Source organism: Sapajus apella, unplaced genomic scaffold (assembly GCF_009761245.1).
Source record: "Sapajus apella isolate SASKATOON/1434 unplaced genomic scaffold, GSC_monkey_1.0 scaffold11, whole genome shotgun sequence".
Lineage (NCBI taxonomy): Eukaryota > Metazoa > Chordata > Mammalia > Primates > Cebidae > Sapajus > Sapajus apella.
Window position 1 is genome coordinate 21855546 of NW_022436951.1, and position 22331 is coordinate 21877876.

Consider the following 22331-nt stretch of genomic DNA (forward strand, 5'->3'; position numbering starts at 1 on the left):
ATCCTCTCTTTTTTCTCTTCTGCTTGTGCAATGTTGAACGATACATGAGTTTTAACATGGTTTAGAGCCACTTTCTTTCTTTTTTTTTTTTTTTTTTTTTTTTTTTTGAGACGGAGTTTCGCTCTTGTTACCCAGGCTGGAGTGCAATGGCGCGATCTCGGCTCACCGCAACCTCCGCCTCCTGGGTTCAGGCAATTCTCCTGCCTCAGCCTCCCGAGTAGCCGGGACTACAGGCACGTGCCACCATGCCCAGCTAATTTTTTGTATTTTTAGTAGAGACGGGGTTTCACCATGTTGACCAGGATGATCTCGATCTCTTGACCTCGTGATCCACCCACCTTGGCCTCCCAAAGTGCTGGGATTACAGGCATGAGCCACCGCGCCTGGCAGAGCCACTTTCTTGATGTATGCAAAGGCACTAGTGTTTCTTATATCCATTAATTGCTTAACTGATCAATTTTTAACTTATGCATACAAATTATATATATATTTCTAGCATACAACATGATACCTGATATATGTAGATGTTACTGAATGACTTAACCAAAGGCATCAGAATTTTTACCCACCATCATTTTTTTTAATTGCATTTTAGGTTTTGAGGTACATGTGAAGAACATACAAGATTGTTGCATCTTGTACACACATGGCAGTGTGATTTGCTGCCTTCCTCCCCTTCACTTATATCTGGCATTTCTCCCCATGCTATCTTTCCCCAACTCCCCAACCCCCACTGTCCCTCCTCTATTTCCCCCTGACAGACCCCAGTGTGTGATGCTCCCCTCCCTGTGTCCATGTGTTCTCATTGTTCAACACCCGCCTATGAGTGAGAACATGCAGTGTTTGATTTTCTGTTATTGTGTCAGTTTGCTGAGAATAATGGTTTCCAGTTTCATCCATGTCCCTACAAAGGACACGAACTCATTGTTTTTGATGCCTGCATAATATTCCATGGTGTATATGTGCCACATTTTCCCTGACCAGTCTATCATCAATGGGCATTTGGGTTGGTTCTAGGTCTTTGCTATTGTAAACTGTGCTGCAATGAACATTCTTGTGCATGTGTCCTTATAGTAGAACAATTTATAATCCTTTGGATATATACCCAGTAATGGGATTGCTGGGTCAAATGGAATTTCTATTTCTAGGTCCTTGAGGAATTTACCCACCTATTTATCCACCATCATTTTTTTTTTAGCATCGCTGTCACTGTCAACACAGTGAAAACAGAAAATACATGATTTGATTATTACAAAAATAGTTTCAACCTCGAACACCCCCAAGAGGCTCTCAGGCATCCCCATGGGTCTAGGGACCACATTTCAAATAGTAATGCCTTAATTTAATTTTCTATGCCATATTCTTAGTACTTTAGATTGTATGCAAATGTGTTGTGGAAGAACAACATAAAACCTTACATAATTTAAGGAGACGTTTTAATGAAAATTTTATAGAAAATATTACTATTGAGTTTAGGTTCTCATTATCAAGTCCCTTCCAACATTGTGAAAACACATTGAAGAGGACTGACCTAGTTATTGCTCTGTGAGCCCTTTAAGGCAGGGCTTCTAAATTATTGTCACTTACAAACATAATTAGCACATCTCATTAGCTAATGAAGATAATGACCATTAAAATTCTCTCCAATTTATGGTTTTCCCTTTATCACAATTTAACAACAATGCTGTTTAAGGATAATAGCAAAATTGGCTTACAAATGACCCCTACACTAACAAGCAGCACCTTGTACCAAGAAGCAAAGGATTATTTATTCATTGCATCCTAATTATATCATAAACTGGAGGTGTATTGCAGATGACATTCCAATGCTATTCAGTCAATACAATCTGAATTATCATTTTTAGTGTGAAAGCACAAAGCCACACCACACAGAATATAACTATTTTTCTCTCTAGCAATCCTTATTTACAAACACTTATTGTTAATTTCTACATTTCAAGTATTTAAATAAAGGATAAACAACTATTGATATGAGTAGTCTATAAAAGCATTTCATAAGTAATCTTATTTATAACTTGTTAATGCTCTATTTTTCAAACTCCTTATTTTGTTTTTTCTAAAAATGTATTTTCCAGGTTTTTGTTAAGTACAATTTAAGAATATATGACAATTTTATTTTTTGAGATGGAATCTTGCTGTGTAGCCCAGGATGGAGTGCAGTGGCATGATCTTGGCTCACTGCAACCTCTGTCTTCCGTATCCTGGCTCAAGCAATTCTCCTACCTCTTCCTCCCAAATAGCTGGGATTACAGGCATAAGCCACCATACCCAGCTAATCTTTGTATTTTTCAGTAGAGACAGGGTTTCCCCATGTTGGCCAGTCTGGTCGTGAACTCCTGACCTTGTGATTTGACCACACTGGCCTCCCAAAGTGCTGGAATTACAGGCGTGAGCCACCACACCTGACCCTATGACAATATTTTAAAAAGTTTTTATAATTGTTAACATTCTCAAAAGGATAATTTGGAATGAAAGACTGTTTGGGAACTACTGAAATAATGCATTTATATTTAACTATTTAAGCAAAATGTTCAATTAGGAATTTATGGATTCCTAATATCATTTTGAGGGTAGATGCATTATTTGTCTCTTACCATACAACAAATTATCACAAATATAGTGGGTTAAAACAGCATCCAATTATTTCATAGTTTTTGTAAATCAGGCCTGCAGGCCTGAGTTAGCTGGCTGTCACAAGGCTACAAAACATGTTGGTCAGGACTATGATCACAGCTGAGGCTCAAAGTCTTCTCCAAGCACATTTAATTTGCTGGAAGAATTTATTTCCTTGCAGTCTTAGAACTAAGCTTCCCATCTTCTGGCTGTCAGCCAGATGTCACTTTTAGCTTCCAGAAGTAGCCCTTAGGACCTAACCAAAATAGCATCTTACTTCTGCAAGCCAGCAGGAGAATCAGCCTGCTGTGATAAAGTATTACAACATAGCATAACATAATATAATGTAACATGATGTAACAAAACAGACTCACTACCCCATCATATTCTTAAATCCTGCCCACACTCAAGGAAAATGGTTACACAGTATCTGTACAATGCAGGAAGCGGAGTGGGGGGTGGGGGGAATCTGCCACTCTCTGAAACAGACAATTTAAATCTTTTTGAAATGCAAAACATGTCAACCTCCTTTCAGGGTTCCTCAGATTCTCATTCCATTACACCATCAGCTCAAAGTCCAGAATCTCATCAAAATATCATCAATTCAGTATAACTTCTACATCAAATCCAAGCGTATGTAAGAGGCCTCAATGTAATCCATTAACCATAGCCCCTGGAGCACAATTCTCTACCTGTGAACTTGTGCAACTTAAGAGATAAGTTTAATTAGATCCCATTTTTCTATTTTGGCTTTTGTTGCCATTGCTTTTGGTATTTTAGTCATGAAGTCCTTGCCCATGCCTATGTCCTGAATGGTATTGCCGAGGTATTCTTCTAGGGTTTTTATGGTGTTAGGTCTTACATTTATACCTTTAATCCATCTGAAGTTAATTTTTTATAAAGTGTAAGAAAGAGATCCAGATTCAGCTTTCTGCATATGGCTAGGCAGTTTTACCAACACCATTTATTAAATAGGAAATCCTTTCCCCATTGCTTGTTTTTGTCAGGTTTGTCAAAGATCATACGGTTGTAGATGTGTGGTGTTATTTCTGAGACATCTGTTCTGTTCCATTGGTCTATATCTCTGTTTTGGCACCAGTACCATGCTGTTTTGATTACTGTAGCCTTGTAGCATAGTTAGAAGTCAGGTAGTATGATGCCTCCAGCTAGTTTTTTTTTTTTTTTTTTGCTTAGAACTGTCTTGGCTATGTGGGCTATTTTTTGGTTCTATATGAAACAAAGTTTTTTTTTTTTTTTTTTCCCCAGTTCTGTGAAGAAAGTCAGTGGTAGCTTGATGGGGATAAAGCTGGAAACCATCATTCTCAGCATACTGACACAAGAACAGAAAACCAAACACCACATGTTCTCTCTCATAAATGGGTGTTGAACAGGGAGAACTCATGGACACAGGGAGGGAACATCACACACTGGGGCCTGCTGGGGCGTGTGGGGCTAGGGGAGGGATAGCAGGTGGTGGGGGGTTAGGGGATGGATAGAATTAGGAGAATTATCTAATGTAGATGACGGGGTGATAGATGCGGCAAACTACCGTGGCACGCGTATCCCTATGCAACAACCCTGTACATTCTGTACATGTACCCCAGAACTTAAAGTATAATAATGATAAAAAAAAAAGAGAGAGACAAGTTATTGCCTCCCAACTCTCCCAATTTATAATGGTGAAATGGGGATAGAACAATATTTATAAACATTATTCCTAAAATAAGAAAATGGGAGATGAGCAGCAATAACTAGTCCCTAACACCCAATCAAGAAAACCCAGCATTTCAGAAGTATAAGAGACTACCTCTGAAGTATAGTCCCTTATACTTCTGAAATGCTTCATTTTTTTTGATTGGGGTTTGAGGCTTATTTCTTGATTGAGGTTAAAGGCTGTGGTTCTTGGTTGAGGAAATCCATAAGGAATACCCTTAATTTATTGAAAGGGACATAGTGTGAATTAAGTCTTCTTGAAATTTTGGACTGTCCAAGGTTTTAACTAAAGGTTGTGCAGTTGCACCTCCACTTTTTTTGTTGTTGTTTATAAGACATACTTTCAGCCGCCTTGTTTGGCAGGCATTTCTTGCCACTTGGAAAGGCCAATAATTTTTTTAAAATCATCTACTTCTATTCATGTCTACCCTTTCCTCAATCTATCTCTCTTCTCTCACATTTTACTGCAAACTGCAAGAAGAAGCCAGGAAGCACCTGTAGCATGTAGCTATACAGTTGACTCTTGAACAACACAGGGGATACGGGGACTAACCCTCTGCGCAGCTGAAAATCCACAAATGACTTTTGACTTCTCAAAGCTTAACAATTAGTAGGCTACTGTTGACCGGCAGCCTTACAGATAACATATATAGTCAGTTATCACATATTTTGTATTTCTATCTGTTAAATACTGTATTATAAAGTAAGCCGGAGAAAGCATGTAAATAAGAAAATTGAAAGTAAGACAAAATATATTTACTATTTCTGAAGTGGAAGTAGATTGTCATAACGACCTTCATCCTTATTTTCTTCATATTGAGTAGTCTGAGTCGGAGGAGAAAAAGGAAGGGTTGGTCTTGGGCCTCAGGGGTGGCAGAGATGGAAGTGAGTCCACGTATAAGTGAAACTATGTAGTTTAAACCTGTGTTATTCAAAAATCAGCTATATATCCAATCTCATCTTTAAAAGCTCTGATTAGTGCATAAGCACAGGACTCAGTTTTGCTAATACTCGTTTCGTTTTCAGTAACTTTCCTCTGAACCCTCCCCAAGAGGGCTGAGGGCCTGGGCATCTTCAGATCCAGTTTTCTAACAATTGGTTCAGGGGGATTTAGATTTTCTCTCTCGTGCTTCTTAAAATCCTTCCAGCTTCTACTAACTTTCTGGTTTCAAAGCCAGTCACAGTATTTTTAGGTATGTGTTGAAGCAGCACACCATTTTCAAATACCAAACACCGTATTTGTTTTCTGTTGTGGGTGATAAATTATCTCAAGGTTTCCATGGGTCAGGAGTTTGGACATGGCTTACCTAGGTTCTCTGCTCAGGGATTTTACTAGCAAAAATCAAGGTTTTAACTAGGGCTTGACCTCATATAGTTCTCAAGGTCAATATACCTGGAGTTCATTTTGATTACTCATGCCAGCTTTGCATCCAAAAAATCTCTGAGTTTTTTTGGATGCAAAGCCAGAAAACTGCCACCTCTTCACTAATCCTTTAGTATTAGGGTATCTTAGGAGTCTCTGTTTCTGATTTAATGATACTGGACATGTTAGTATGTAAAGTGATGATAATAAAAAACATGCATGCCATAAGAATTGAGAAATGATTTGAAAAATAATTTAAATTAAATACAAATAAAAATTAAAAGTTATAACCATATATGTTATAGTTAATTTGTTCAGAAATTAATTGGTGGATTATTGTGAATCCAATATAATGTTAGAAATACTTATTTAAGGTTAAACAACATTAAAATACTCAAAATTGTGCAGTTTGACATTACAAACATAACTTTTCACCATGATGGATTGCCCTTTCTGCTGTTTAAATTCAGCCATTGGAATGCTGAATAAAACCAAGTATAGTAAAGATGGCTAGCAAATTAAATGAATAAATGTTTGATGAAGAAATAGTTGTTGAATATGAATTTTCCTTAGAGAAGGGCATGACTTGGGGAGAAAAGCTTACTTCAACAGATATCTTCTACATAGTTTTTTCTTACTGACACTCTTACAGAGAACTTCTGATTTTTAAAAATAAAAACTTGAATTCTTATTTTTATTTGACCTGGTTCTATAAAAACACAGTTAGAAAACTTCCAACAAAAGATTCTAATATTATGTTAGTATGCTGCCACGTAATATTGTGTTTTGCTGTTAATTCTGGACAATCTGCAGAGACTTTAGTTATTGTGACTGTATTATAAACCTGTAAATTGGAGACTGAATTGAAATAGAGTGCTCTGCCACATAACATGGAAAACTTTGAAGTAGTAACCTATATAATAAGTGAGAATACGTTTTGTATAACCACATATATATTTTTGACACATTCCTTCTCTAGTTAAGAGTATACTTTATTATTTCAAGAGCTCAGACATGAAAATGAATACCGCTGAAATTTTCTGTAAAATAATTGTTGCATTTTAAAACATTAGACACAGTGAGATTGGTAAAGTAGAGGTAGGATAGTGTGATTTAAAGTGAAGTGAAATATACGTGTCTTAGTAGAAATAAATATTATAAATTCTTTCTTGAATATATTTGAATGGATTGCTTCACTACATTTAAATAAATGCATACAACAAATTGTTTATTGGTGGCATTTCCTAGTGGACAATTTTTCTCAATATGCAAAGAACAATTATAACTTAATATTTTCTTGTCAGATATTAAACAGTTACATAAAGAGACTGTGTCACAATTATAGTCAGAGCTGTGCATTGGGCTATACGCACTGCAGGGGGTGCTGCTTTTCCTGTCTTAGCAATAGAGCCGTGATAAAATGATCAGCCATATGCTTTTTGCCTTATTTCCAAAAAGCCTATATTATTCTTAGCAGAAAATGTGAGCTATGTATAAATAGGTCCCCACATACTTAAACATGAGTTTCCATAGGGTAGAATATTCTAATAATTTAATTCTTAAAATTACTACTTGAAAATGTTTACTGCTTCTCACCCCAAATCATGTGAATATAAGTTGCAGTGTACATATTCTGCATTAGTAATGATTAACACCAGTTCCTAATGACAGCCCACCTGAACACTGTATCATCACTAGTTCCTGGAATTAAACTTGGAAATCAATCACATCAGATACCATTTATTTCTTTGTTTTAAGAAGGCCATTTTGGAAAAGGTCCATAGAGATGGTCTAGTAACCCTGAAGCTTATGAGTACTGTGTGTTCTAATAGAATCTGATAAGTAGATAGAAGATGATGTTAGATGATTGATAGGTAGATAGATAGTTAGACAGTTAGATAGATAGATATCGCCAAATTACTACAAATCTCATTTTTCTCATAGTACTTCCAGAACATCACAAGCTATTTTCTCATCTTAAGATTGCTGTTTCTCATTTCCCTGACTTTAAAGGACTCAGTCCTTAAATTTCACTCCTTAGGTAACCCCTTCCAGGCACTTCAGACTCCCTTCAACTCCAGATTTTTTTCTCCTAGATACCAGTCATCTATTGTGACACTTCTACTTTGATAAACATTGATACTTCTTAACTTCTGTCTCCATAGCACTTAAGATAACCTGATATACAACATATATTTGTGTATTCCTAGTACAAATAATAATGTTTGGCACATAGTAGATAATCAATAAATAATTGCTGAATGACTGACCTATTCCTAAAGTATTTGAGGCATCAATTTGACCTCCGTAAGTGTAATTGGTAACTGTTTTAGGAAATAGAAATCATATATTAAATCACATTGCAACTAAGGACATGGTAAACTGATTTGGCCTACAAAGATCAGAGAATAAGCCTAATTCTTAGGCCTTTTGCTTTTGGGTTCTGAAAGGGATTATTATCTTCTGAGAACATATATTTACCTCTTACTTTTCTTCTTTCAATATTGACTTCACAATGTTAACACTTCAATCCGATAGGCATCATGTTTTGTATATATACAACATATATATTATTTTGTATAATGCATGTAATATATACATTAGGGATTAAATCAAGTTTTACTTAATTTATTGGAATATCTAATGGTCACTATTCTAGAACTATATATATTTTTATTGATTTACCATACTCTTGTTAATTATATTATACTTTAGGTTATACTGAACTTTCTTTCTTGCATCTCTATTCTCATCTGTCATATTCTCTTTGCTTGAAAGTGTGGTAGTTATTAAAATCATGAAACATTAAACTTATTAAAATAACTTTTATAAATATTACTTAATATGCAAAATCACTAAAATATATTTAAATATTGACCATGTTTAAGGCACACTACTAAGTGTTTAAATATATTATAACACTGAAGTTAAAATTTCATGTTTTGAAGTAACAAGGTCAAAGGACAAGACTAAATTGCCTATATCTACATGGCTAACACACGAGAGAGGTAAAATTCTAACTGGATATACTCTTAAAACATCATGCCCTAAAAGGAAAAAAAAATCTAGAAGTTCAAATCTCTCAAAAATTTATTTCTTCAAAAATGTATTTGCTATCCAAACTCAGTTCTGTTTAATGTGTAACGTAACAAATATGCTTTAACTATGCATAGATTTATACTTGTTGAAATGTATGTTTTATATTTTTCTTTTATTTTTCTGCAGGACTGAACCCCTGCAATATATAAGGAGAACACATATCATCAAACATTCCTGAAGTGATTTATAAGGTAAAATTTTTAATTTCTGTTATAAATTTATAAATTTCTGTTCAAAATATTATAGAAATGTCAAAATTATTGTCATAGTTTCTCTTAAGGATCTTCTAGAGTTATAATGAATTATTTAGCAATTTCGTATCTTCTGTGTTTTAAAATCACTCTTTAAGAAACTCAACTTTTATTATATATATGGGGGTATATGTGCAAGTTTGTTACCTGGGTATATTGTACCCAGGTAGTGAGAGTAGTAGCCAGTAAGCAGTTTTTCAATGCAACCTCCTTCTTCTTCCCCCCATCTTCCGATGGTCTTCCATGTCTTTTGTTTCCTTATTTATGCTCATGTAAATTCAATCTTTAGCTCTCATTTATAAGTGATATCTTGTGGTATTTATTTGTTGTTGTTGTTGTTCCTGATTTATTTGCTTAAAATTACGGCCTTCAGTTCCATCCATGTTGCTGGAGAGGACATCATTTTATTCTTTTTTAGGGCTGCATAGTATTCCATGGTATATATATATACCACAGTTTTTTTAAATCCGGTCTACCATTAATGGGCACCTAGGTTGATTCTATGCCTTTGCTATTGTGCCTAGTGTTGTGATGAACATACAAGTTCTTGTGTCTTTTGGTATAATGATCTGTTTTCCTTTCGGTATATACACAATAATGCAATTTCTGGATTGAAAGGTAGCTCTGTTTCAAGTTATTTGAGAACTCTCCAAACTTGTTGCCACAGTGGCTGAACATAATTTACATTCCTTCCAACATGTATAAGAGTTCTCTTTTCTTTATAGCCTTGCCAGGATTTGTTGTGTTTTGACTTTTTAATAATAGGCATTCTGACTGGTGTGAGATGGTATCTCATTGTGGTTTTGATTTTCAGTTCTCTGATGATTAGTGGTGATGAAGATTTCTTCATAAGTTTGTTGACCATCTGTGTGTCCTCTTTTCAGAAGTGTGTGTTTATGTCCTTTGCCCACTTTTTAATGACATTATTTGTTTTTTTCATGTTGATTTAAGTTCCTTATAAATCATGGATATTGGACCATTGTTGAATGCATAGTTTGTGAAAATTTTCTCCCATTCTATATGGTATTTGTTTACTCTGATATATATGTGTGTGTGTGTGTGTGTGTGTGTGTGTGTATGTGTGTGTGTGTGTGTGTGTGTGTATTTGCTGTGCAGAAATTCTTCAGTTTATTTAGGTCCCATTTGTCTTTTTGTTGTTGTTGGCAATTGCTTTGGGGACTTAATTCAAAATTATTTGCCAAGGACAATGCTGAGAAGAGTATTTCCTGTTTTCTTCTAAGCTTTTTATAGTTTGAGGTCTTATATTTAGGTTTTTAATTTAGTGAAAGGTAGCATCCAGGTTCATTCTTCTGCGTAAGGCTAACCAGTTATCACAGTACCGTCTCATGAATAAGGAGTCCTTACCCATTTGCTTGAACCTGTCATCCTTGTTGAATACCAGATGATTGTAGATGCATGCCTGTCTGAGTTTTTATTCTGTATCATTGGTGCATGAGTCTGTTTTTATACCAGCATCATGCTGTTTTGTTTGCTGTAGCCTTGTAATTTATTAATTTAATTAGTGTGTTGCCTCCAGCTTTGTTCTTTTTTCTTAGAATTGCTTTGGTTCTTTTTTGGTTTCATATGAATTTTAGAATAGTTTATTCTAATTCAGTGAAGAATAACATTGGTAGTTTGATAAGAATAGCATTGCATCTGTAAGTTGCTTTGGGTAGTATGGCCATTTTAATGATATTGATTATTTCAGTCCATGATTATGAAATGTTTTCCCATTTATTTGTGTTGTCTTTAATTATTTTCAGCATCATTTCATTCCCCTTGTAGAGATCTGTCACCTTCCTGGTTAGCTGTTTTCCTGGGTGTTCCATTTTTTGTTGGTGCTAATGTAAATGAGATTGTATTCTTGATTTGACTCTCAGCCTGAATGTTGCCGGTGTATAGAAATGTTATCGATTTTTGTATATTGATTTTGTATCCTCAAACCTTGCTAAATTGTTTATCAGTTCTAGTAGCCTTTTATGGAGTCTTTAGGGTTTTCTAAGCATAGAATATACTGTCAGCAAAAAGACATAGTTTGACTTCTTCTTTTCCTATTTGGATGCATTTTATTTCTTTCTCTTGCCTGAGTGCTCTGACTAGCACTTGTAGTACTATGCTGAATAATAATGGTGAAAATGGGCTTTCTTGCCTAGTTCCAGTTGTCAAGGGAAATGATTCCAGCTGTTTCCATTAAGTATGATACTGGCTGTGAGTTTGTCATATATAGCTTTTATTAATATCTGGTACATGCAATATACCAGAAAAAAAAATTTTTTTGAGATGGATTCTTGATATGTCATCCAGGCTAGAGTGCAATGGCACAGTCTAGGCTCATTGCAACCTCCACCTCCTGGGTTCAAGGGATTCTCCTGCCTCAACCTCCTGAGTAGCTGGGAATACAGGCATGTGACACCACACTCAGCTAGTTTTTTGTAAGTTTAGTGGAGAATGGGGTTTCACCATATTGGCCAGGCTAGTCTCAAACTCCTGATCTTGTGATCCACCTGCCTTGGCCACCAAAAGTCCTGGGATTACACACATGAGCCACTTGGTTCAGCCCAGTTTTCTTTGTTTTTGATTTACTTAGATTTGCTTTATGACCAACCATGTGATTGATCTTAGAATATGTTATGTGTAACGATGTGAAGAATGTAAATTCTTTGGTTGTTAAATGAAATGTTCTATAAATGTTTACTTGCTCCAATTGGCTAATTATCAAGTTTAAATCCAGAGTTTATTAGTTTTTTGTCTCAATGGTCTGTGTAATGTTGTCAGGGGGTGTTGAAGCCTCCCATTTTTATTATGAGGTTGTTTAAGTCTTTTCATAGCCAAGAAGAACATGGCTTATGAATCTGTGTGCCCCAATGTTAGGTGCATATATATTCAGGATAGTTAACTCTTCTTGTTGAACCATATTATTAATCGTAATATAATGCATTTTATCATCTTTTGTAAATTTGATTAGCTTATAGTCTGTTCTATCTAATATAAGAATAGTGAATACCTCTCTTTTTTGTTTTCCATTTGCATAGCAGATCTTTCTTCACTTCTTAACTTTGATGTCATTATATGTGATATGTATCTCTTTAAGATAACAGGTGGTTGGGTCTTACCCTTTTATCTAGCTTGCCACTCTATGCTTTTAAGTAAGGTTTTAGCCCATTTACATTCAAGGGTAGTACAAATATGTGTGATTTTGATTGTGTCACTGTTTCGTTAGCTGGATGTTACATAGACTTGATTGCATAGTTGCTTTATGGTGCATGTGGACTACGTGCTTAAGGGTATTTTTTTGTGTGTGGTAGCAGACATCATTCTTTTAGTTCCATGTTTAGCACTCCATTAAGAACCTCTGGTAAGGCTGCTCTATTTGAAATAAATTCCCTCAGTATTCACTTATCTAACTAAGGTTTATTTCTTCTGCCCCTGTGAAGTGAGTTTGGTGGGAAATACAATTCTTGGTTGCAATTTCCTTTCTTTAGGAATGCTAACAGTAGGCTGGATGCAGTGGCTCACACCTGTAATCACAACACTTTAGGTGGCCAAGGCAGGTGGATCACCTGAGGTCAGGAGTTTGAGACCAGTCTGGCCAACATGGTGAAACCTTGTCTCTACTAAAAATACAAAAATTAGCTGGGTGTGGTAGTACTTGCCTATAATCCCAGCTACTCGGGAGGCTGAGGTGGAAGAATTGCTTGAACCCGTGAGGCAGAGGTTGCAGTGAGTCAAGATCATGCCACTGCACTCTGGCCTGGGTGACAGAGCTAGACTCCCTCTCCCCCCACCCCCCCAAAAATTATGCTGAAAATAGGTATCGATCTCTTCTGACTTGTAAAGTTTTTGATGATATGTCTGCTGCTAGCCTCATGGGTTCCCTTTGTACATGACTTGATACTTCTCTCTAGTTTCCTTTAAGATTTTTTTCTTTTGTGATGACCTTTGTGAATCTAATGACTGTGTTCCCTGGGGACTGTCATCTTGTATCGTATCTAGCTGAGTTTCTCAGTGTTTGTTGGATTTGTATGTCAACCTCTAGGGAAATTAAAGAAATTTTTGTGAACTATATCTCCAAATATATATTCAAGCTGCTTATTCTCTTCCCTTCACTCTCAGGAATACCAATCCCTCATAGATTTGTTCTCCATGTATAATCCCCTATTGCTTGGAGTTTTCGTTTAACTTTTTACATTCTTTTTAAATTTTTGTCTGAGTTAATTCCAGGAACCAATCTTCAAGCTCTGAGAGTCTTTCCTCAGTGAATTTTTCAGCCCTAGAAATTAAGTATGGTTCTTTAAAAAAAAAATGACTCTTTCTTCATTCAGCTCTCGGATCATTTTACTGGATTCTTTGGATCCCTTGGATGGAGTTACAACTTCCTCCTGAATCTTGCTGGGCTTTCTTGGCATCCAGGTTCTGAATTCTGTGTCTATCATTTTAGTTACTTCAAACCAGTTAAGACCCATTGCTGAAGAACTAGTAGACATCTTTAGAGGTAAGCAGACACTCTGGCTTGAATTTCCAGACTTCTTCTGCTGATTCTTCCTCAGCTTGGAGTATTGGCGTTTCTTTATCTGTGGTGTATGTTGACTATAGTTAGTTGGCATTGTTTCTGGATACTTTCAGAGGGCCAGTGCTCTGTACAAGATCTTTCTGTGTGTGTGAATTCTTTTGCCTAGCTTCACAGGCATACATATTAGCAGGATAATTTTTGGAGTTGTGGTTTGTGATGCAACCTAGTAGATGACACTTTAGTGTAATGGCTTGTAGCTAGGATACCACCCAGCTGCACAGAATGGTTGTATCTAGTCAGCCATCTTTTCCTTCCCTCCCCTAAAATTGCTCTTTTTAAAAATGTCATTTAACCCATTCTTTTCTCAAATGAATAATTAAGCATTTTCTTAGTGGTGCACTTTTCAAATGTCATAGGACATAGGACCAGCAAAGTTTAATTGACATTATGCCAACCTTTAGAGGTATTACTAGATTTTTTTTTTTAGCTCAAATGTAGAGATACAATGGTTCCTGATTATTAACAAACATTTGCCTGTGTAAATCTGTTTTACTGACAATGTTTACTAACACAAAATCCCTTATCATTGAATAACGACTAACAGGTGGCAATATTGAAAAAGATAAATTGATAATAAAATATGCCTTTCACTATTTTGATGAGTGACAAATGTATTTTTTATATACAGTTGCCTGCATAATAAAAAACATCTGCTTAAGTATTGGAATTTTTTACCAAAAGATGAAATATAAGAAAGCAGGTATTAGATCAAATATACTATTTTAACTTACTTTGTGTAAAGCACACTTCATCACACGTATTCTATATTGTTACCTAACTTTTCAGATTAGTATGTATATATGGCATTAAATGCTCATTATTTATATAAATGGAAAAGATTAAAAGTGCTGATATTACAAAACAGATATTTTCAAATCAAATCTATTGTTTCATGTAGTGTGCTCATTAATATTTTTGAACATTATATAGCAAACATCACTATAGCAAAAATACAGTGGGTGGGTGTGCTTTGTGAAAAAAAGTTGCATTAATCTTCCTGTCCCAGAATGCAAGTTAAAAATATATAACTTTGAAAATTAAAATATTAATTCTAATTTATTATTAAATTATTTAGTATGTTTAAATTTTACTTCACCATCCCTGAGTCTTTGTGTAATTGTACACAGAGTTATATTTATACCGAATAGTGATTTCTCCGTGTTGGAGCTAAGTTTCATAGCACAATTTTGGAAAGGGTTATAGTAGAGCTTGTAGAACATCACAAATTTTATCTTGTAAGTTAAAGCTCAATTACAGCTCAGTTTTTATGTTAGTTCAAGTTTCCATGGCTCTCAGTCAAATTAGCAGACTTATATGCAATGTAGAGGGGAAGAATGTGACACTATTCACTTACTGAATTTTATCTAAATGTGTTTGGCTGGCTGGGCATCATTGTTCATGTCTGTAATCCCAGCATTTGGGAGGCCAAGGTGAGGGGATCCCTTGAGGCCAGGAGGTAAAGGCCAGTCTGGTCAACATGGTAAAACTCTGTCTCTGCTAATAATACAAAAATTACCTGGGTGTGTTAGCTTGCGGCTGTAATCCCAGCTACTTAGGAGGCTGAGGCAAAATGGCTTACTTGAACCCAGGAGGTGGAGGTTGCAGTGAGCCACCAGATGGCACCACAGCCCTCCAGCCTGGGTGACAGAAAGAGAATCTAAAAAAAAAAAAAAAAAAAAAAAAGTCAGATTACAACATTACTGAAACCTTTTTTAAAAAGGAAAAAAGGAAATAGGACAATAATAACCAAAAAAAGGTGGAAGAAAAGATTTTACACGAATTGTCTTTGTAAGTAGAGCCCTAATCATGTCATTATGTTGACTTCATATTAAACCTCATTTAATCTTTGGCTCTTTTAAGTTATTCATGAAATGCTATTGTAAAATATAACATTATGAGAGCTTGAATATCAAGAACATTTAATCAGTGAAGATATACTTGGTATTAATATCCCTGAAAGAAGGAAATTTTTTCTATTTTGGTTAGTCATGTTTGTAATTTTCATCTCAATTTACATCCTTAAAAAAATCCCCAGTATGGTAGCCAGCAGTTTCCTTGTTAAGGATATAGTCTTTCTTTTCAGAAGAATGTTCACACTCTTTTCATTTATAATTTATAACAGTAAACATTTCATCAAAATTTTCTCTAGACAAAAAAATTCTCAAAAAGGCACCTTTTCACTTTTAATGATTGATTTGTCTTTCCAATAGAATTCAAAAGATACCTGTTGATTTTTTAGTGAACTAGAGCCATAAACTGCATTATAAATTTTAAAGGAGTTTATAGTTATTTCATAATTTAAAAGATTTTCCCAAGTTTAGTAGGCAATTAAATAAAAAATTATTTAAAGGAAATGAATATCAGTACATAATTTATACACATTTATATTAAAACGTTATCTCACACCATTCTGATAAATTTTTTAAATTATTTTTTTAAATCACATAATGAATTTTGCTTGATCACATAATTTAATACTCTTCCCTTTGTCGTGACGAAAATGCTGAATACTAATATATCCATTTTTTGTTCAGTTGATATTAGAAACAAATATAAATACTTTGCTGTGCTTTTCCAATAATACTTTAGTTGTTTTTCTTTGTGTTTATTTCTGTGTGTCTTTCTTAATCCAATAGGTATCCCCTCTGTTTTTACATAGATTAAGCACATTGGATAACCTTATGCATGGCAATATGTAATAGACTCTGCAATTCTGTCGTCATTAATATTTATTTAGTGCATCCAGTAAGTGATTGGTGTTTGTAAACTCATTTACTCCTCAAAATTACTATGTGATGTAGGTGTGATTACTTTCTAGAAGAACTGTGGATAAAATTGGGAAGGTGTTATTTTTAAATATCAACTGAAACAAAAAAAACATATATTAAGTTCAACATTTGTTTGCACTTCCATTTTTAAGTACGTACAAAGCAGTGAAACTCCTCAAATGTGACCTGAGAAATCAGCACAAAGCCTCTACCTGCAGAAGGTCACCCAGGATTGACTTATTTTTCCATTTGGTTTGAACTGGTAAAAATTCTACTTTCTAGATACAGTTGTTGAAAGATGTATACTCTGTTTCCTAGAGAAGTAGGTCTGGAAATGGGCATCAGGGACTTCTCTGTTTATGAGAAAAGAGGCCCTCAACTGCTTCTGCTGCGGCTTGTTTGGGTGCAGAGGTCCATGGCAAGGAGAGTTTGTGCCCGTGTCTCCGATGAACATTTTTCTCTTGTCACATAGCCATGGTCGATTTATAAAGACTTATTATTCTCTGGGGGACCAAATCAAGCTGACAGTTTATGAGAAAGAGTATGATTATACACTTTCAAGTATCTTGTACATTTGCTGATGAGCAGCATTATTCATGTTACTTAACGTCAGGCATCTCTTCTGCTTACTCAACAGTGTCAGCTGTTTGAAACATGTCGCATTGAACAAATAACCCGGATCCAGTCTGTAGTAAATCTATCACCTCAGTATTTTAAGTCTCACCAAAATCTTCAATTTCTTTGAAAAATCACCTTATATGAGACTTCAAAAAAATTCAATGATTACATACTTCACATTTATTATACATAAATTAGTGGAACCCTAGTATGTGTTTATAAACAAATAATGATTATATTTTTAGAAGATTGCAAAGTGAAACAATTATCTATTGGAAAAATGTGGATAGATATTTTAGCAGTATAGTCTTCTTTTAGGTTTTTGCAAATTTTCTCATAAATTTTCTTGTTTCTAAATATTCTGCAATCTTCCACTTCAATTAAAATTCTTTATAACTTTTTCTACTACTAATTATTTAATTACTATCTATTATTGACAAGTCAGAGTGGCAAAATCCTTTGTTTTAAACTACTAGAATTGTCCTTTTCTTAAAAGTATAACTTTCATTCATCTATTACAGAATACCAATTTCTTCTTACCTAATCTGTGGTCTTTCCAACTATAGTTAAGTGACCATATCAAGGAAAGTGTCTTTACCAGATTTATTTATACATTTTATCTTTTTGCCTGCTCTATTGAACCACCTCTTTCCCCCAAGGTTAGTTAACATTTCTTAGCAAAAGATAGATTCATATATAGTAATTATATTGAACTAAGAAAGAAAAGTAATGAAGGGCCAATTTTATAGAATATACCTCCAGAAATATTCATGGAGTATCGGGAAGCTGAGATCTGCTGAGGGTAGGGAAGGAACAGCATCTTTACTCTTGGTCCATTTGCATGAACTTGTTTATTGGATTAATAAAGTATTAGGTTACATGGTTGGGAAGGCATTAATTGTGAAGGAATGAGCTGTGGTTGATATGGCTCCTATGGATGACGAGATGGGAGAAACCCAGAAAGGAGGACGTCGAGGTTGAGCTGAGCATGAGGAAAAACCCGTGTGGCCAGGAGTTGCAGTAGCTGATTAATCTCTCATGTGATGTTGCCTTGATTTTAAAAATCAAGGAAAACAAGATTTTCCAAACCCCAGGTATTTTCATGTTATGCATAAAAATATGAGATGCCAATTTAAAACCAATTTATTGTATAATTTGGCTAAAGAATTTCATTTAATATTTAGAATAACCCAGTTCAACAGGTTTTATCTCTGTTTTGTGGATAAGGAAACTAAACCTCGATTGATTGTCAGTTTTTCTGGAAGTTATTCCTTGCTCTAAATCATCATGAATATGAGATGTATATAGTTTTATACATCCGGAAACGCATCATGGTGGAGGTGATCTGGTAATCAAAGCCATTGGCTTCTTCTTAATTATTAATACATTATCATCTTGCTTGCATTTTTTCCTTCCTGCATTTTTCCCTCAGGTAAAATAGTAGAAACCCTATTTCAAATACCTTCAAAGCATGTTCGAAATGTTTATGAATTTTTTCCTGCCTAGAGGTTTATACCTTTGATTAAATTCTCAATAGATCTGCTACTTAAAAGGGTTTTGAATAAATAAAAACAACAACAAAGGGATAGACACAAATCACACCGAAATATGGATCATTTGGAAAACACAGCTGTGTTTGCAACTGGTTTACTAATTACAGTAGGCAATCTTTGATATACAAAAATAATGAATAGTCCCCAGAATAAAGTTTTGTGCAACTGAGAGAGGATTTTTATAAGGCAGTTTTATAAGAGAATAGCATGGCCTCTCTACGCGTTTTCTGACTTAATTGCTGTGTATTTAATTTGATATGTTATATAATTAACTCAAGGACAAACTGTGTAGTAAGTACTTGTTTGAGCCTATTACTTTTGTATTTAGCAACACCTTATGAATCTATAGATAATATTTTCCATAATTTTATTCACTACTGCTTGCTTCTCTTTCCATAAATTGTGATAGTCTTTCTTCAGCTAACCATCAGTCAACATGGTCTTCCATTAAAACAAGGATAATCCTAATCACAGCATCTCAGCATCACAGTGCCCTTTACTTCTTAAGGGCTTGCGAAGCAAAAATCACGTTAACATTAGCTCTTGCTACATTAGCTATATCTTACTCCCTTCTGAAAATCTGTACCACAGCACAGTTAAGATTAAAAGCTACTTAGAACCTAATTTCCAAGGAGTGATACCAAATTCTGAGGATTTCTGTGCTGCAATAGTCCTCTAAAAGTTTCTATTGTGCATTACATGTGTGTTTTTATGTGTGGTCTGGGTATATTTTCATAGGGGCTACTGACTTTCAAATCATATCCTGCAACTTTATGAGCATTTTTGAGTAATTATAATGTCAAGCACTGTGCCAGGGACTGCAATTTAGGTTAGTGATCTCTTTGATTGTTCTTAAAATCTGATAAGGAAGGTATTACTTTCCCAATTTCTTCAGAGAAGAACTTATTAAACAACTCAATCTAGATCAACGGGGCATTCACACTCAGGTTTTCTGGCTATCATTTTAGAACCTTCTCTTGTATCACAACTGGCCTGTTTGATAGCTATTTTCTTTTTGCCCTCCCCTTTCACTGTAATTTCTGTTGTACCTCAAAAAAATAATTTGTTTTTCATAATATTTGTTCTTGGATTCGAATTCTGGCATATTTATGGGGACATAAAAATGATTCAGAGCCTCTTTGGATACAGCTTCACTTGCTACAAACTAGAATGTGCTATAATATAATACCGTCTTTTTCAACATTATTTCAGAGACGGTGTATCCAGATTGTTTTGTGTGAAGGTAAAATAAAGTTTGCGTCTGATTCCAGTGAGAAAGTGGGTTTTATTTATTAAGCCTGCTCTGCAAGGAAAAGAAAAGCCATTTTATAGAACTGAGGACATCGCTACTAAAAAACGGCTGTTAACTTCTGATTTAATGCAACTCTTAGGTGCCAGTAAATCACCAAGAGAGATACCAAGTCAAATATAAGATTTTTAAGTTTTGCAGTTTCTTTTCAACTATTGTTTATGCAGTTAAACTCAGACATTAAACCTATCATTTATAGGCTGAAACAAGAAAAGAGAAACAGGATGTATTTGTTTTTTTCTCTCTCTTTCCGGGATTTAGGAGACTGTTTCACCAGGATCTTTTGTTATCTTACTGGCATGTGATTTTTCAAGTTGAATGCAGAGGAAAAGACATTACAAGTGACAAAATGTATTTGATAATAAAATAAAACATTATGTAAAATCATGTACAATTCAAATTTTGAAAATCATAAAGTGTCAAGTAAAAATGTAATATTTTCATCTATTTATTGTAAACAAATTTTGTTACTTTTATTTCTACCAGTCCAAAACATGAAATTGTCAACTTTTAGGCTTACATTTTCCTTAAATTTTTAAAAACCAATAAGAAATTAATATTTTCTTTGAGAAATTTGGAAGTAGAGAATTTGTTCAAGTATATTTGGTTGATCGTTTCCATTGTTGCAATGATGAGGTTAGTTCTATATGGGCACATGGGCCAGGGACATTGGAGTAGAATACATTGCCCGACAATGATGACAATGACTTATCATCATTGCAAGATGATAAATCTAATAATCTCCCTGCAGAACTCATTACCATGTCAGAAATAGTTTTTCAAACAGAAAAAAACGTGGCCCATGCTTGTGTGTCATTGCTTTCTTTGACAGTCTTATTCGGAAAACTTGTTTATTACATTAGGTTAGATCATGCAAAATGAAATTTCAAACATAAAATTCAGCCACCGCCAACAGAGGTTGTTGTAAGATAACTCGTATGTGTAAATTTATGGTAGGTGATATTTATTTGCCTTGCTCAATCATGTGTTAAAATCATAATACTTGACATATATATCTTCTAAGGAAAATATATCAATACTATGCAAGGCTCAATATTTCAATCAGTCTTTATACATTTTTAACTGAAGAATGTCAAAAAATTTTCAACTGAAATTCTAAAGGTCTGGGCATATTGACCTGTATGTTTTTGACTCTTAGGAGCTGTATGACCTTGTGTAAATAGTATACTTTTTCTGGGCCTCAGATTCATTAATTATTTGATAATTAGTGGTGGGACTGAAGTGAAGGTTCCCAAGTGCCAATCCTTGAGCTAGTGCCTTTCCATTATAAGGTTTCACTGGTCTGGGTTGCCATGATAAACATAATTGCTGAGTTTATTACAATAGTATATTCTTTTCATTTATGAGTTATGCTTTATATAGATATTTAAAAACATTAAATTGTATACTCATGAAAGTTTAAAAGACCATAATTATAAAATTGGGTTTTTGGATAGCTAGGACCCTTTTTGGAACAATGTAATTATAAGCATACATTTTGGATTCAGAGATATTTCTATCTACACAGTGGGTTAGATGATAACAGACAATTGCTGATGGTTTTCTTAAATGTAATAATGGTGTCATACTGTCATCAAGTGAAAAAAAATCTTCGTTTTCTAATTATTCATGCTAACTTATTTAGGTATAAATTTTTGATAGATAGAATTTGTTATAAAATAGTTTGTCAAAATATGTAAATAAAATATATTTGCCAAAAGTTCATATATGTTAAATCTGGATTAATGTAATTGTAATTATAATAGTCCAGTAATAATCCTTTATGTAGGTGTTTTGCTGCTAATTGATTGCCCAAATTTGGGCTGGTTAGATAACATTACAAAGTTCTAACACAGGAAATGTGAACAAAAGTGAGATGTCCTCCTCCAGGCACAGCCCATGGACAACGGCTATGCCTGCTTCTCCAAGCAGCTTCAACTTCTAGCTATGTAACTGGAAGAAAGATTACACCCAGGAGGACCTTAGAATTCATTTATTAAATAGAACAAAACTTTCCATGCACTGAGTCCCTGAGCCACTGCATAGAAGGGGACTAACCACACATCTACTTACTTGCCCAATACTTTCATATGAGCAACAAAAGAACATCAATTGTATTTGAACCAATGTAAGATTTAGAATTAATCTACAAAATTGACTTTATTATAAGTAATACAGTCATAATTGTTTGTTTTCTTGCTTGATTTCAATGAAGAATTTTTTATAAATGGCAAAGTAGAATGGCTTGAGTATGAAAGAGAAGAGAAAGATTAGGTCAGAAACAAGGCATGGGATATATAAATATTGCTATGGGATCGTGTTTTGCTGTCTACCCTGCTTCCGTGAATTTTTTAATTAAATAATGGTGTTAAAGAAATACAACTGTAAGAAAAATACTTTTCATAATATCTTTATTTGTAAAAATAGCCTACTGGTAATTCTTGGATAGCTGT

General features: G+C 34.5%; 1 protein-coding gene across 1 annotated transcript in view; it reads left to right on the forward strand.

Moving 5' to 3' along the window:
* The window catches only part of CDH18 (cadherin 18), a 1107073-nt gene that overhangs the window by 303551 nt on the left and 781191 nt on the right, over nucleotides 1-22331 (forward strand). The window contains exon 2 of the mRNA XM_032279054.1: nucleotides 8936-9000. The gene's annotated coding sequence lies outside the window, so the exon portion shown is untranslated. The remainder of the gene's footprint in view (nucleotides 1-8935; nucleotides 9001-22331) is intronic.